The sequence below is a fragment of the Meleagris gallopavo genome, chromosome 3 (assembly GCF_905368555.1).
Source record: "Meleagris gallopavo chromosome 3, MGAL_WU_HG_1.1, whole genome shotgun sequence".
NCBI lineage: Eukaryota > Metazoa > Chordata > Aves > Galliformes > Phasianidae > Meleagris > Meleagris gallopavo.
The window spans coordinates 75,283,279-75,300,074 of NC_139406.1; the positions used below are offsets into that span (position 1 = coordinate 75,283,279).

General features: G+C 40.3%; 1 long non-coding RNA gene across 2 annotated transcripts in view; it reads left to right on the forward strand.

Annotated features, from left to right (window-relative positions):
• Positions 1-10,031: 10,031 nt before the first annotated feature.
• LOC146544777 (uncharacterized) overlaps positions 10,032-16,796 on the forward strand; it is a 51,225-nt gene continuing 44,460 nt past the window's right edge. Inside the window, exons 1-2 of one of the 2 annotated variants that reach the window (XR_014882641.1) lie at positions 10,055-10,102; positions 16,749-16,796. This is a non-coding gene — a long non-coding RNA (uncharacterized LOC146544777). Of the gene's footprint in view, positions 10,103-16,748 lie in introns of both variants that reach the window. The other variant, XR_014882642.1, reaches the window with a different exon arrangement.

Below are 16,796 nucleotides of genomic sequence, written 5' to 3' on the forward strand. Positions count from 1 at the left end.
CTGAAATAAACCACAGGTTAGCCAAAGATAAGGAGAGAGGGCTTCCAAGATACTCTCGGTTGCTTACTACAGACACAGTAATTGACAGCTACTGGTTTGAGCAAAAGCCTTTGAATGAGTATTACATGTTTCCACTTAAACTTCTGAGCATGAATTATTATGTCAAAGGTCCAAATGATAGTAGGCACAGACAAACATGTATATAAATATGTGCCATATTCATATTCAGAAATTTATAATTTACATTATAATACACGTCATTTCATATCTGGGCACCTTAATATAATAGTGCCAATTCCAAACAGTCTAGGAGTCGTTCTGGGTCTTGGGTCTCCTCTCCAAATCCCATGCTTATTTAAAAATCATGAGATTCTCAGTAAGACTGTGTATGACTTGACTCATGACAATTGGCAATGCCATCACACACTCTCCTATTTTAGCTAAGTCAAACACCTTGTGGTAATATGTTAAGAGTGCCAGGGATCTGTAAAGGTCTGCAAGTCCCCAGGACGAATGTGAACGTCTTAGCTATGAAGTGTGTGCAAAACAAACACGTAGAGTAGAACTAAAGGCAGGTGTTTTTTATGTTTGGTTGGTTGCTTTTTAGTTTGTTTCCATTTGCAAAAGCATTTTTTGGATCCTACTAGTCTACCCTGACCAAACTAACTTTAATTTAAATCCACGATATAAACGTACCTTTATTTGTATATTTAGACCAGTATGAAACTGCAGAGGAGATACAGAAATTGCATTTCAGGACTATTAAAAACACAAGAAAACATGAAGAGAAGGCTAAGATTATGACATCCAGATTTTGTAACCTGCTCTTCAGAGAAGATATCTACAGTACATTTTACATCTGGTCAGTGGAGCTACAGGAGTAAAATAAGCCTAAATGTTTGCATCCCATTTACATCTTTCTGTAGCCTGCTTTAAGTGAAAGCAGGAGATCCATTATAAGTGAGAGCAGGAGTTGATTTATACTGTAGTTTTCACTGTGCCAGACAGTTTTGCGCTTCACTTTTCCCTTTCAAGCTTTAGTCCTACAATGTAACATTGCTTATTTATTGTAAATGATGTTTTCAATATATTATTGTCTGGCTTGTAGAAATCTTTGACACACCCCAAGTGAGTAGTGTAATGTTGTTTGTGGCAGTATTCAGAGATTTTAGAGATAGAGGCTGTATGATGAAGTGCAGGAATTAGTATTGTTCCCTGAATGAAACGAAGCTCTACTAATATCAGAGTTTCCTGAAACCATGCTTGGATTTAGTTCCAAATTTTCCATTTGTGAAAAGTTCAACCATTTGTTGAAATTTTGCTTCTCTGCAAACAGACAGCTGGCTTTTACTCTCTGGAAAAAAATGATTACCACTAATAGACAAAAGGTTCTGTTTGTTTGTTTCAAAACAGCTGCCTCTAATCTACCTTGGATTTCCTCTAGTATTACAGTATCAAGGAGGACGTGAACAAACAAACAAGAGGACAATGAGATCCTGAAGGGCAGATTTCCAACACCAGAAAATCCACTCGTAGTGGATTCAAATGTAATCTGATGCAATAGCAATGTAGCTCACTGCAGTCATTTATTATATTGTCCTTTAGCTCCAAATGTGCAGAATATTTTTCTACTGAGCCTGCATAATTGCACTGCAGGAGATATCTAGGACTCATGGAAATTCTGGCAGCTGGGATCATTGCCTTCTGAACTAGCATGTGAGGCTCTTAAAATTCAGGAAAGCGTGGTTATTTTTCACAGCGTTCACATTTTACTTGTTTATTCACGACTGTCCGGGGCAAAAGGATAAAGACAAAGGCTCTGTCAATAACAAAGCCTTCATCATTATCTGCAATCCTGTCCCGGATGGCTGCTCCATGTCACAGAAACCCAGCTAGCTGACAGTGAACACCAGTCTCTCATTTCATTCCCCAGTGCCACCCTCTCCATTCACTGTGGATCTAGAGCTGGAAGGATAAAACTGAGAGGAAGCCAATATTTCCTCACACTTAATCTGTGTGTCCTGAGACAGTATACACTCTGGCCATGCTGTTAATCTCTAAATCCCCTAAACAGATAATGCTTTCTAGAGAAGCTGCTGTAGACACCGAGAAGAAGATAAAACTCACTTGGTTGCTACCTTGGAAGACTTCAGCTTCCCAGGCTGAACATGAACATAAAGCAGGAACAAATCCCTGTCTCGGTCTAGCAATTTCCTCCTGTGGGAAGAGATAAAACCTGCTGAAAATAGGAGCAGAACTATGAAACTTCATTCCAGCAATGTGGGACGTCGAGAGACCTACCAAGACAGCTTTCAGCTTTGCTGCTGCTTGCAGGGACTTTGCTGGCTTCCCCTGGGCTTGGCACAGCCCAGCACCTCTTGCTCGGAGAAGTAAGGTGTCCCTGACAAAGGAAAGGCCATTAAAATCTCCACGTATTGCGGCAACTTTCCAGTGAGCTCTAGAGTTCTGCTCATTAGTTACTTATTTTCTGCTCTTCCAACCAGCACCACAGAGAAGTGAAACGTATCACACAGTTTCTGTTTTGCAGCCAACTGCAGTGACCCATTAAAAAAACCCAGGTGAAATTCTCACTGAGTACAGACAGCTCTGCACAGGCGGTCCATTCTGCCTGTAAGACCTTTGACAATCTGTAGCATTTAGACTTCGACAGAAGGAAATAGGAAAGGGAGGTCAAGAATAATTCAAAATTGGAGTGCTGTTGACAGGACTTCTCCAGAAGCTGGCACAAACCGATCTTGTTCGACTATATTGAGAGATAGCATTATGACTATGCCACAGTTAGTCTCAGTGTTCTGAGAAAAAACAAAAAAAAAAAAACAAAACAAAAAACAAAAAACAACCAAAATCTTATTGAGTCTAGTTTCCAAGGTAAAGAATAGGATAGCACTCATTTTTTCCATGTAAACTGAGAAGATGTGGATGATGCACAGCATCTCACTCACATGGTGCCAGTAGCTCAAGGACATCTCACAGCATGGTGCCAGTAGCTCAAGGACTCTGATTTCAAGAATATCATAAAATGTATGGTAAACTCAATTAAAGAACTGTGTCCATAAAAGACAAGTACAGTCATGAAATGGATGTCAAGAAATTCATTGCAACTTGTTGCAACTCATTAATAGAAAGCCTATTCATCTGCATTCTTAAAAAAAAAAAAAACAAAAAAAAACTGAGGGCAGCACAAAAGCAAAAGACACATCCATGAAGTAAGGATTCATGAAGAGGAGATATGCAAATACCCTGCATTGAGATAAGGCCTCTGATTCATTTTAATGCAGCCATCAAGCTTCATCTCCTGGGAAATGCTCTCCATGTATAAACTTGCACCAAGCACCTGGAAATCTCTGGAGTGAAATTTACAGCTGCTAGTGCAAATTGTTTGCGAATTAGGTTTCACTGGAACTTCAAGCTTCCCCCCTCCCTGTTTGCCTTCATTTTTTCCTCTCCAAGAAAACCCCCCAGCCCACAAAAGTAACATATAAACATTTTTTATTTTTTATATACATATAAATGATGCATGCATATACCTATGAAGGAAAAAAAAGTAGTTTGAATTGCAGTGCATTCAAAAATGAATATAATTCAGCAACAGATTCACCTACAGCCTTTATTCTGTCGTTCATTGTGCAGCATTCTCCAGATAACAAATGACTATTTATTCTCTTACTGCTCTTAGATGGGCAGCACAAAATATTCCTAGTGTCAAATGGTTTATTTTTTAAACCTGTTGCTTATCTGTTCAAGACATTTTGTTTGGAAGCTGTATGTGCAGAGTAGAAACCCCTTGACTAATGATTATAATTAAGTAATGAAGATTATGTCACTATATCTGGTGATCTGGCAGGTAAGGGAATACACTAAGAAACAGAATATATAAAGATGAACAAGTCTAGAAGATATGGATCCCATAGTCTTCTGAGAATTAACTAATACAATTACTGAATGACTTGTAATTATATTTTGTACTCTAAGGGAGTGCCAGAAACATGTCTGAGGAATTGGGAATGAAAAGATGGATTGATGAAAACTATTGTTATATATAAAGAAATACTGGTAATTACAATTTGCTAAACATATCTTGAGCTATAATAAACTTAATTAAGGTAATAAATAAGAAAATCCACATGTACCTACACTGGTGAGGACTAAAAATAAGTCTATGGACGCAGATGCAGAAACGTATGATACTTGAATATTTTAGTGCAGATTTTGATCAAGTAAATTGTAGATACAGCTATAAAATTTCATAGGACTTAAAAGCCTTGGAGAGGTGACAAGTTCTGTACTCAGCAGCAACATGAGTTTCCTTCTTCAGTTTGATACTACAGTGGTAACAGGTACAATTATGTAGTTAAATACAGCAAAAGCCTTCATTTAAAAGAAAAAGAAGAAAAAGACTTCGGTCCAATTTTGATATACACATTCAAGAAAACTTTCCAATTACTTTGAAACAGCATGGGCAGAATTCTAGATGAATTTGAAGTCAATAACAAAATACCCATGAACTCCTTGGGGAGCGGACAGTATTTCAAGCAATTTTATTCAACATGTTTTTTTAGTATTTTTATATTGCATCTACTGCCATGGTCTCTAGGTATGTTGTAAGGGATTAGGGACACAGCTCCCACCACATGTGGTCGCTCAGCTGCTCTCCTGGGGCAGGTGTTCATTTGTACCAGGTGGCATGCTTTGTTCTGGAAGTGAAATGGGAATATCCTGCCAGATAACTTGATTGGTTCTTTACCACAACACTGCAATGCATGTGAATGCAGGAGATGAAGTGTAGCTGGAATCAGGCACACATATCATGTGGCAACCGTCTGGATTTGGCCACTGCAGGGAGCTGTACAGTTATGCCAGTGGGCTGGCAAGGAAAATGTCTGAGCCCATACCCGTCCACCTCCTCACCAGAGTGACTGTGCATGCACTTAAATCCTGGTGTGGGCTGTACTAGCAACCAGCAGCTGCGACGAAAAGGGAATTTACAATCACATTTCACTTTCATAGTATTACACTGTCAGTCTTATGCTGCCAGGTTATCTGACCTATATTTCATCCTCTCCAAAGTAGCTTAACTTGTGAGAATATCCCTCTGAACATTTTTAATTCAGCTCCGTAGCTGGTACTGATTATACTACAGGAGCTCTGAGTTTTGCCACAGGTGGAATGACTTCTTACATTTCTTTAGCTAGCTCAGCAAACAGTCATTTAAGAGTAATTACCAATAAATTAAAAAGTTGAGTTACATGTTACAGAAATACAGAGGGGTCGTACAGTGTCTTAGTCAGGAAAATACCTTCAAAACAAGACATCATCAAAGACAGGTAAATTGAAAATGTAAACCAGCTGTTAGATAACCAATTTACCAATTCATCTGCTGTCATAATAAAAAAATGAACAACAGAACAACAACAGAACCCAAAGTACTGCTGTAGCTGCTCACTGATGTAATGCAGAAGATAGAATTTCAGCAATTAGATGTTATAGAATGAAATATAGCAAATACACATAGAGAAAATAATAATACATATGTATGAATATAAATAAAATAAATTGAAAAAAATGCCAGTTTCTGAATTTCAATGGATGCCAGTTTCTTAATTTCTATAGACTCTAAAGGCATGCAAATGAAAATCTCTCAGTGCTTTTATTGTACTTATTGTTTAAATGTTGAACTTAGAGATTATCTTGTTGGTTCTATACAGCACCAAAATAACAGATCCATCATCTTATATTTTGCAAATTTGTAGAGTGCTGTTAATAGGTCTGATGTAGACTCTCCTTAAATGCTGTTTTTCATTGATTTTAATACAAAGAAAGTAGGTGTATTTTTGTTCCACTGTGGCAGACAACATTTTAGAAAAGAATTAACAGACTAAATAGTCAACAGAGCTTCATTAACTATTAAACGCCATCATATTTAGTTGTTACAATTATTAAAACATTTGGCTTCTGTGTCATGAACTCCCTGCAGGGCATCCCAAGTTCAGTATTGTGTAAACAACAGCAGTTTTCTTAGCAGGGGAATATCTAAAGTCAAACCATGAAAATATTCAGTGTAAAAGAACAAGCAGGATTGTTCCCTCCAATTTGTTAATACACTGTGTTTTAAAAGTCAAGATTTTCCATACTAGCAGCTACAGTGAAATCCTAGTTAGCATATTAAAGTAACAGATAACTGCAGTATCACAGGCGTAACTCAGTCTGTTGACTACTATGGATAGCTCTTCCAGTTGCAAAAATTTCCGCGTTATAAATACACGATGGCAACAGTCCCAGAATTAAAATATTATCAGAATGACACCATAGCGAGGATTTTAATTTAAATTCTGTCACAGAATATGAAAACTTCCTTCTATAAACAGTAATAGGTTATATGCTTCCAGCCTACAAATAATAATTAAAAAATGTTTTTAAATGTAGTTCATCAGTATTATTACCAAGTAAGACATTTGCTTCAATTCTCCTTTTGATGTTTTCCTGTGTTGTGTTCAACTGAGGTCTCCTTCCTTCTCTAAGGAACATTCACACTCACACCTACTTTAAACTTTGTGGCAGTAAGTGATCCGATTGCACTTTTGGAAATTGGAATCTAAAGGACTTTCGCATAAAATCAGATAGCTCATGCTCCTGCTTTTTGTGCCATGGATACTTTTGATACGTGAGCAGCAGCGGTCCATGCCACAGCTCTGCCTCTGAGCTGGGACAGCCACATTTCTTCCCAGACTTGCTGTTCATATTTCTTTCTTAATCCACCTGTGAAAAGGAGTACTCTTTTCATTTTGAGGGGATACACTGCATAATGTGAATATAAATAAATGTTCACAAATTCAGCAAACACATCAGTTGGAACAGTTAGGATCATACTTATGCTTTCTGCTGGCGCTAAAAGTATGACAGCATACACATGAAAAAACAAAGAAATATTCTCTGTTGAAGCTATGGAGTTTTAGGAAGAAGGTATTTGTGCTAGCGTGTTGGAAGAAGCCTGTGTCTGTCATTTGCAGAACACCTAGAGAGCTCCAGAAGCAGGCCAGCATCCTTTGTCAAGGGGCAAGGGAAGGAGCAATTAAATTAATTAAATCTGCAGCTGAAGGCCAGGGGTGGAGCAAGGCTGAATCCCCAGGAATGAGGGGCTGGCAGAGATGTGCTGCAGCTGCTGCTAGGGGCACACGGGCAGGGCAGTGGGTGATGAGGATGTGGCTGTGGGCAAGGAGCAGGCTGAGCTCCCAAGGGGAAACTTGCTGGGAACGATGGCTTAGGAAATATGAGGAAGTAGGCTGTAGGCTGCCATGTGGTCACAGGCTGTCTGCACAAGCAGGATGCTGTGTGGATTTCTCCCTAAATAAACTGAATTTTCCTAAAGAGAGGCCTTATTGTAAAACTCCATTTCCCCTCCCAGCAGAGTAATTGGGCGCAGCTCTGAATACCAGCTGAGCTCTCGAGTCAGAAAGCAACAAGATAAAGCTTTGAGCCTGGTACAAATGTTACTAAAAGAATCTTTTCAAGCCTATTCTGGAACATTACAAAACTGACTTCTTCTCCAGCCTTAGTCCCAACATTCGCTGCCACTGTTCTCAGAGGTTCCTTTCTTATTGCAAGTATGTGAAAGGCATAAACACGAGATAGCTGCCTTTCATGCCTGTCAGGTTTCAGAGCAAAGTCCAACTGCAGATAATGTGGGAAAACCAACCCTAAAAAACAGGAAATTGATTGCAAAGAAGTGGGAGGAGGCACCCAAGGAACAGCTATCTCTTAATAAGGCTTATTTATACTTGCATCAGTATGGAAGTCATATACTGGCATTGGTTGTTTTTAAAGGGGTTGCATTTGGGAAGGTAGAAGAGTGAAGAATCAGGGCAGATCCCAACTAACTGCTGGGCTCCTTATCAGCTTGCTTCCTTCAGCTCTCAACCCACCAAATTGTCCCTCCAAACCTACTGACAGCATGCTAAAGCATAACGCTTCTGTAATACCTCATACACAATTAGCCTGGGGAACTTACAGGATGCCATGTTTTTGCTTTATGATAAAGCCCTGTACATTGCTAAAGGAATATTATTATTCAATAAGCCCATGTTTCTTTGTGCTTTATTCCAAGATTAAACAGCCTATCATGCCACAGTCAAAAGAGTACATTATCACCTGAACGCATGGGGATTTAACAGGAGAAAAGATCTCACTCTACAGATGTGAGCACTGTGTAACTTTACCAGTCATAGGGAGATTAGTCCCCACTACTTAGGGCAGTTTATGTTCTCAAGTGTTTCAGTCAATGGATGTGTCTTCAGTATTGGTAGAATTGGTCAAAAATATAAAACTTTATTTGCACTGTATGTTCAATTCTTACATGAAAGTATATTTAATTACTGAAAGGGTTCTTTAAAAACAACTATATTTTAAGTTTGGGACACTAGGATATGATAGATAGCATATACTCAAAGTAAGTAAAAGTAACGTTTGCACTGTGAATTATTTTCTTTTTCCTCTTGCTGGGAACATTCCCTCCATCCCTGCAAGTAACCATAAATCTTCTTCTGTAATGCTCTGCTAGCTTTAATAAGTACAGCACAGTAGCCAGTGCTGGTTTTCACTTACTGTAGCTGAATGTTAAGCAGCACTGCAAAATGTTAAGTTGCAAGATAACTGACTAGTTTTATTAAGACTCTTTAGGGAGATTGAGAATTAACAATGCTTCTCACCTCCTTCTTCACACTCCAATAGAAAAAATGCTAATTTACTATTAATGTAGTCACAGCTGTCTCCCATTTCATTTTTTTCCGTTTCACAATTCAGGCAGGAACATATGTGCTGGCACTGTGTGTCTTTGATAGAAAAACAGTTGGAATTCCTTTCAGCAAAGATTCTGCTCACAATACTTCATGCAAGACAGAGAGAAAACTTGCAATGTTTGGGATATAAAGAAACATACGTTGGAACTACAGTACCTTTGCATGTGATCTTGTTGATAACATCCTGGTGCTTTATGGCCAAGTCCTAATTAGAGCTGTCTACCACCTTACTCCTGAAAACAAAAGATGAATTTAATTCTCTTAACACTGACAGTGGCATTATGCACTGAGTGGGTGTGCTTGTGCTGTTGGACTGAATTTCTTGCAGGAGTCCTAGTCTCTGCTCACCCGTACTGCCCAGATGTTGTGTCTGCAAGGAGGCAAGCAGTTTCACAGCACCTTGCTGGATTCCAGTTTGCAGACCAGCCCTCTGAGGTACCCGGTGCCCCCCCCCGTGCCTGTGCTCAGTGCTGTGTATCATGGAGCAGCTGTCCCCTCTTCACATCCCTTGTAACTTCAGAGGAGGTGTTGAAGGTGAGCTCTGTGTTCCTACTAGTGCTGTGGTTCAGATGCAGCGGATCTGTCCTATGTTCACATGCACAGATCAGAAAACCATTTCATCAGAACATGAAACTTCCATGTGAAATGTGTTCATTCCATTGAAAAGGATTATCAGTCTGGAGCAGTTCTGCAGGTTTACCCTTCCTAACACAAGCTGGACAAGTCCTTATCAAAGAGACTGTCACTAAGCCAGATGACCCACCCTGCCAAAACCAGTTCAGAAGACTCAAGGGGTGACCGTCCTTTCCTTGTCTGTGGCCACTGCTGGGACAGCTTCCCTCTACATCTTAGCAAATCAAAGCTAAGATGCCCTTCAGCTGAAGGCTGAGTGGTGGCAATGCCATATGGAGTTCATATGGCAAGAAAAAGCCATGAAATATGAGACATCTGAAATGTGAACATCTATGCCAAGTTTCTGTGGCTGATTTTTGCTTACTCCTGCTAACCTGCCCGTAATCAGAAAAGACAAATTTCTGCATGTTCATGGTTTCTGCAGCCCCCAGCAGAACCATGCTGTCATGGTTTTGTTGTTTGTTTTTGGTTCTCAGTATTCCACATCAAAACATCATATAGTGTACTGGGAGTTAAAGTGTTAATGCTCCAATTCCAGGCACCTATCCCTACACATTACAGAAGTCATGGGATCTGGCCCTTCCGGGTGGGACGGTCTCTTACTCCCTGGCAGTGGGTGCTGGAGGGTGCTTTCCTGGCCGTTCCAAGCTTTTCAGGTTTGAATCGGTCTCGGGAACTCTCTCTTTCCTATTTTATTTGACTTATTAGTCTCAATTTCAATCAGATTGTATTATATTGTGTTATCTTGCATTCCGATATCATAGTTAGTAAAATAAGTTTTCCTCCATAGATTGTTGCCGCTGTTTTTGTTTTCCTCCCTTCCTTCCCATTTTGTGGGCTGGGGAGGGGAGGGCAGGGGCTTACTGCCCCCTGTCATGGGCGTAAATTGATCTCGTTAACTCCGTGACACATGCCCACTGCAGCCTCCTAAGGGAGAGTTCACATCCAAAGGATGGGGTGAAGCAGAGAAGCTGGGTCTTCTTGAGATCTGAGTGAGCAACGGGCCCCACTAAGTATATGGTCTGAAAATCAAGGACCTGGTTCCCAGAGTGAAATTTTAAAGGATTTTCAGGACAAGAAGGAGAGAGAAGGATGAGATTTTTGCCTTTGGGGTACAAATACCTCAAAAAGAACAATTAAAAAGCACACATTCCTGTGTGTCCCTCAGTGGGATGGATGAATTTTCTATGTGACATAAAAGCCTGAGATTTTTCTTCTACCACTAATCAAACAGACTTGCCTTGTTTTGCTTAGCTGAGACTAAAGACTGATCTCACAACAGGCAGGCTTTTCCTGTTAGCATTTCAGCTCAGATCATGGCCTGTCTCAACCTCTTCATCTCCCAGGGTGCAGCATGCATTCTGTTAGAGGAACAGAGGTCTGAAAGCATCTGCTTTGTTTTTTTTTGTAGGAGTTATCTCCTGGCAGAAAGAAGAGAGGACTTTTTCCTCCTCTTGAGGTTTTGTGGACACTATGGGCTGTGTCAGAAGTGGCGGGACAAGTAGTCTCACCACTGCATTCTGGTTTCCTTATTCTAAAGCTGCCATAAGTAAATGAGACACTGGCCCATCTTTGTCTGGAGACTTTGGCCAAATACTTTGCAAACTCTAAAGTGCTTGCAAACCTGTAAAATACCTTGGGACTGCTCCAAAGTCAAATAACATCAAGATAAGGTGACAAATTGCTTGTCCATTTGCTGCATGAGCTAAGTGACCAATAAAGCTGTAGCAATAACAAAAAAGAGATATAGGTGTTAACATTTGTATGCAGAGAGGAGGGCATTCTGTAAAATTCTAAGGGAACACACTCAGCTTTGCTACTTGTGTAGTCACACAAAAATAAATAAAATATAATAATAAATAGTGGTGGTTGTGCCTGATGTGTAGGAGTGTGTGGCAGAGTACATGGTCCTAGCAGCAGCTGGTGGTATCTCATCACCCAGTGGCACTTCTGCCTGGTAATGGCTCTCCAGAGCTGTGGACACATATATACTGGGCAGAAAAAGGCTGGCAGGTGCCACAATCAACGTTAATTTCTTTCGATGTTGGAGAAAAGGTAAATGTAGGTGAGCGGGGAATAGGCATTGTATGGCCTTCCAGACGCAAGTCTGAAGTGACTGACTATCAGCCACGGGAGCATGAGGCAGCATGGTCATGCTGGCTCTGAGCCATCTGGTGACGGGCCATCCTGAAGGGTCAGACTGCTCATATCCCAGCTGATATGAGCACAAAACAATGAGGTGCCAGAGACCAACTCACCACAGGGTCAGCCTGGAGAATTGGTGTTACCACGACACGTAGCAAGCACTGATGTACTTGTGTTTCAGGCTGTGTACTCAGCAGTCCTACTGTCTCCCAAAAGTAATGAATGTTTAATTTGATTAATGCCTGAATACAAATTTCTACAAGGCTTCTAGATTGTGGGCAAATATTAGATAGCATCTGCCCCCCAAGATGCACATGCAATTGTTTCATCGTACACATAAAAAAAACCACAAACTGAGTATGTTAGCAGGCTTTAGCAAGCTGGTTTGTATTTCCACAGATACAATAAGTAATTTCACTGGGATTCAAACTTTTCTGGCGCAAAATAAGCATTTAATTGCTTGCAGATATTCTGCTTTTAAACAACTCTGTTCCTGTCAGAATACTATAAGGACAAACAGTTTCAGTTTTCTGAAAATCCCAAACTCTACCAGCTTATGAGATGGGAGATACATTATTCTAGCAAGCTTAAAAATAATGTTGATTATGCTAAAAGCAGTGAAACTTGATTTGATGACATACAGATACATTGTCAATGCCTGTATTTTTCTGTATTGAAGGCTGATATAATTCCTTAATCATATTTACGATGTTATTCCATCTTATTATCATTTTTGAAATGTCTATTTTAAACACGTTGGGCTGCTAGATCACTGAAGTGAAATAGTAACTTTTAAATAAACAACAAAATAATTTTAAGAACACATTCAGAAACAAATGAAGCTACAAATGAGTTTCTGCTGTGACTGTAATTCAATTTCTCATTAAATGTGATCAGCTCTTCCTCTCTTGGTGGGGAGTGTGATAGACAGAACCTGTCATTTGCTCAACTACCAGATGTAGGGTTGGTGGGGCAGTTTTTTTTCTGGTGATGACTGCTTTGGTTCATCAAAGATATTAGGGGAGCGTAATTGGCTAATTACAAAAACAGTGAATTATAGCACTGATGGTCCTTTTTCCAGCATTACTGAGGACACATCATCAAGACTGCCTGTTCTTAATTCCTTTCATTGTAAAGCAGATGTAGAAGACAGCAAAGCCTTAATCTCTCTACCTCAAGCTATGAGATAATTAAATGTGCAACAAGTAAAATCCCTCTCTGCTGGATAGGTAAGGGCAGTGGAAGGGCCAAAGGTGGGCAAAAATTGCCCAACAGCTGGGCAGTTGAGCCACTTCTTCTTAGCATCAAACCCTTTTCAGTCATAAACCAAATCACCTTTGTGTTCCTTTGCCAGTTCCTTTTCTTGCAGAGATTCAGAGAACCCAATGTCCTAAAGCAAAAACTTGAAGAGCCAGATTACAAGTCAAGACTTGTTTATTGGGTCCATTTCTCAGGAAGGCTTTCAGCACTGTCTGAGATGGTTTTCTTGTACCCCTGTGGGTAGGTATTTTCCATCCATGGAAGAGAATGCAGAACTGGCCCTAAGAGCAGAAAATGTACAAACTGTACTTGAAAGGATGCAGCTTAGTGATTGATGGAAAATAATTCTTCTGTTAAAGTCATGGAATCCATAAAGGAAGGGACCTTTAAAGGTCATTTAGTACAACTCCCCTGCAATGAACAGGGACACCACAGCAAGATCAGGTTGCCCACGCCCTTTTCCAACCTCACCTTGAAAGTCTTCAGGGATGGGGCATCAACCACATCTCTGGGCAACCTGTTCCAGTGCCTCACCATCCTCACTGTAAAAAAGTTTTTTCAGTATATCCAACCTAAATCTACCCTCTTTGAGCTTGAAGCCATTTCCCCTTGTTCTATCACAGCAGAGCTTGCTGAAGAGTCTGTCCCCTTCTTTCCTGTAGCTCCCCTTTAAATACTGAAAGGCTGCTTTCAGGTCACCTCAGAGCCTTCTCTTCTTCAGACTGAACAGCCACAGCTCCCTCAGCCTGTCCTCATAGGAGAGGTGTTCCATCATTTTTGCAGTCCTCCTCTGGATACTCTCCAACAGGTCCATGTCCCTCAAAAATGTAGCTTCCACTCCATAAAACACACTTTAAGGATACCAGTTTGGATCTTCATGGCTTCAGTGGACAAGGGAGGATTCAGAAGAGATTCAGGAGGAGAGGGCAAAGCAATGTAAGATGTGACTACAGTAGGGGGGCGCACTATAGATGGAATCTGCCTTGTAACACAATTGATAGCGTGATGCAAAATGAGATAAGGCAAACAGAATCTGTTTGGAATGTTCTGGAAGGGAAAAGAAAACTCAAAATGACATGATGAAGAGGAAGGCCAGCTTCAGATGGATGTAGAGGTGGCTGTGTTTAGCTCGTGCCAGAGGGAATACATATAAAGCTCAAGAAGCTCAAGCTGTAGTAACACTAACACAGTCAGGATAGGAGATTAGGAGCACCTATAAATAAGTAATGATCTAAGAACTGCCTAATAGGATGTGAAGAGTGAAGTGAGAGCTTGATTCCAATTCAGTTGGAAAATTTTAAGATTACAGTTATAACTCCAAAATCCATTTTAAAACTGAAGTGCAAATGGAGCAACAGATTATTCATTTCCTTCTTTTCTGTGTTCCACATCTTCCACTGTGCTGCCCATTAATTCACTTTTGATATGTCCTTCTTGCCCAACATGATTCTTCTGTTTCCATCATCTTTCTTCCTAATTCTCCCCGACTCTTTCCTTTCTCCTGATTTTTCTAACTTCCTTCCTGTTATTTTTTATCTACTTCCCCTATTCCCTTGCTTAGTTCCAAGTCCCTTTTTATCAGCACAGTTCTACTGATTGCTTAGAGTTAAAATCCATATGTTGGATTTGCCACTGACTACAGTGCAGCTCCTTTCATTTCAGCAGTCAGCAGCATTTCATTAGCACAATGCTAAAACATCAGCACAAGCAGGGAAGGGAATTGGAATCCTACATTTACAAAGGTGAAAATCACAGATTCAGTAAGGCACAAAGGGAGATGAAATAGTGAATCAGCCCTGCATCATGCCTATACACATGTGGAGATGTCTCCTTTCTCAGTGATATCTCCAGCGTATTGGGCCAAGGTGCAAGAAGAAGGAAAGATACTGCTTGCAGCAGGGAGGACATGAACAGCACCATGAGGCAGAAAGAGCAACTGACTTCACTTACTGACTGTGCCAAACCTTTTCCAGAACACATCTCAAGCTGCAGCACTGAATTAGAGTCAGTGAGTAAATCAGGGCACCCTTCACTGTGAGCAGGGCTAACAAATGTCTGGGTTTTGCCCAGCTTGTGTTCTTTTCCAGCGCAAAAGATATTTCTTGGTGAATTTCTGGCACATTGAAGCCATTCAGTGGTAAATGAAGCTAAATGCAGATCAATAAAGATTGGTCAACATGCTCGATGGTCCCCAAAATAAAAGCATTAAAACCACTTTGCATGCCTGCACAGTCACAGCACATATATGAACATTAGGGTAAGTTGAGACAACTGCCCAAAGGAGTCTGCCTGCGGCTCAGTGGCAAGCTCTACCTGCAACCAAGGGTTGCAGAGTGATGAGGGGCAGATACAAAGCTGAGGACCAAGGGCAAAATCCTTGAAAAACTTTAAATATAGTCAGCAAAATACATAAAGATGTAGGAAAAAAATATTTTCCAGAAGAGCAGTCAGGCACTGGACTGAGCTGCTCAGGGAGGTGTTGGAGTCACCGTCCCTAGCAGTGTTCAAGAAACATTTAGATGTTGTACTGAGGGACATGGTTTAGTGAGGAAATATTGATGGTAGGTGGGCAGTTGGAGTGGATGATCTTGGAAGCCTTTTCCAACCTTGGTGATTCTATGATGTGATGATTGTTTTTTTACCACCAGCTTTTTTTTTTTTTTTTCTTTTTTTTCTGGTTGTGTTGCAAACGTTGCTCAGAATTTTCAGTACAATCATTGTAAAGCAAAATGTGTCAATATAGAACATAATAGGAACTGCGGATAAATATAATTTCTACATAAATGAATCTTCTGGAAAAAAGTGTGACTTTTGTCCTCCCCTTTGACTATGATCATTTGCACCAGCAGTTACAACATTTAAAACAATGTATTTCTTTTGATCAGTATTTTGTGCTAGACATGACACTGTCAAAAATGTCATTTAAATTCATAGGATTACAGAATGATCTGCATTGGAAAGGACGTTAAAGACCACTCAGTTCCAAGCCCCATGCCGTAGGCAGGGCTGCCACCCAGCAGATCAGGCTGCCCAACCTGGCCTTGAATGCCTCCAGGGATGGAACGTCCACAGCTTCTCTGGGCAGCCTGTCTCTGGGCTCTCAAAGTGACGAATTTCTTCCTTATATCTAATCTAAATCTATTTACACTTTTAGTTTCAATTAAGTATTCAGTTTTCAAGCCCAGCTACTTAAATTTAATTGTACAAATTAGATTGAGTTCAGTGCAACTTCTTACTAGCCTTAGTCAATTAGCATCAGTGATGATGGTAAGTATCAGATGGCAGTTCCATCAAAATCATCCAGATTTGTCACTAATTAAAAATGCCTATGGTTGTTTCAATGCTTTTATTTCTGAATGCTAAAAGCAATGTAGAAGAGACATTTGCAGAACTGTGGGGGCTGCTCTGAAAGTAACGCTCCCTATTTCATCATGTCAGTCCATGACTTCACAGGCAAATGTTGGTGGCATTTGGCAATAGAGGATGAACCTTCCCAGCAGTATTTTGTTACATGTTGTTGCCACATGACAGACAACAGCAGAGGGACAGTCTGACAAAATGGTGTCTGACGTGGAAGTGTGCATGAAGGAAAAGTCTGTCATTGAATTCCTCCATATGAAAAAAATTGTACCCATTGACATTCACTGATGCTTGCTGAATGTTGATGGAGACCAAATACTGGATGTGAGCACAGCGAGGTGGTGGGTTATGTGTTTCCGCAGTGGTGACAGTGGGTCACCTCAGCTGGTGCAGATTTTTGGGTGCTGCCTGCAGGCTGTTGTTCATCATTGGTAAAAATGCATAGATAATGGTGGTGACTACATTGAAAAATAGTGTTTTGTAGCTGAGAATTTGCTTTGTAAAACAGTAATATTGTACTCTTTGTATCTGTTGTAGTTTCCATGGAAATGAATAATAAATAGGAGGCATTAGTTTTGAAGTGAG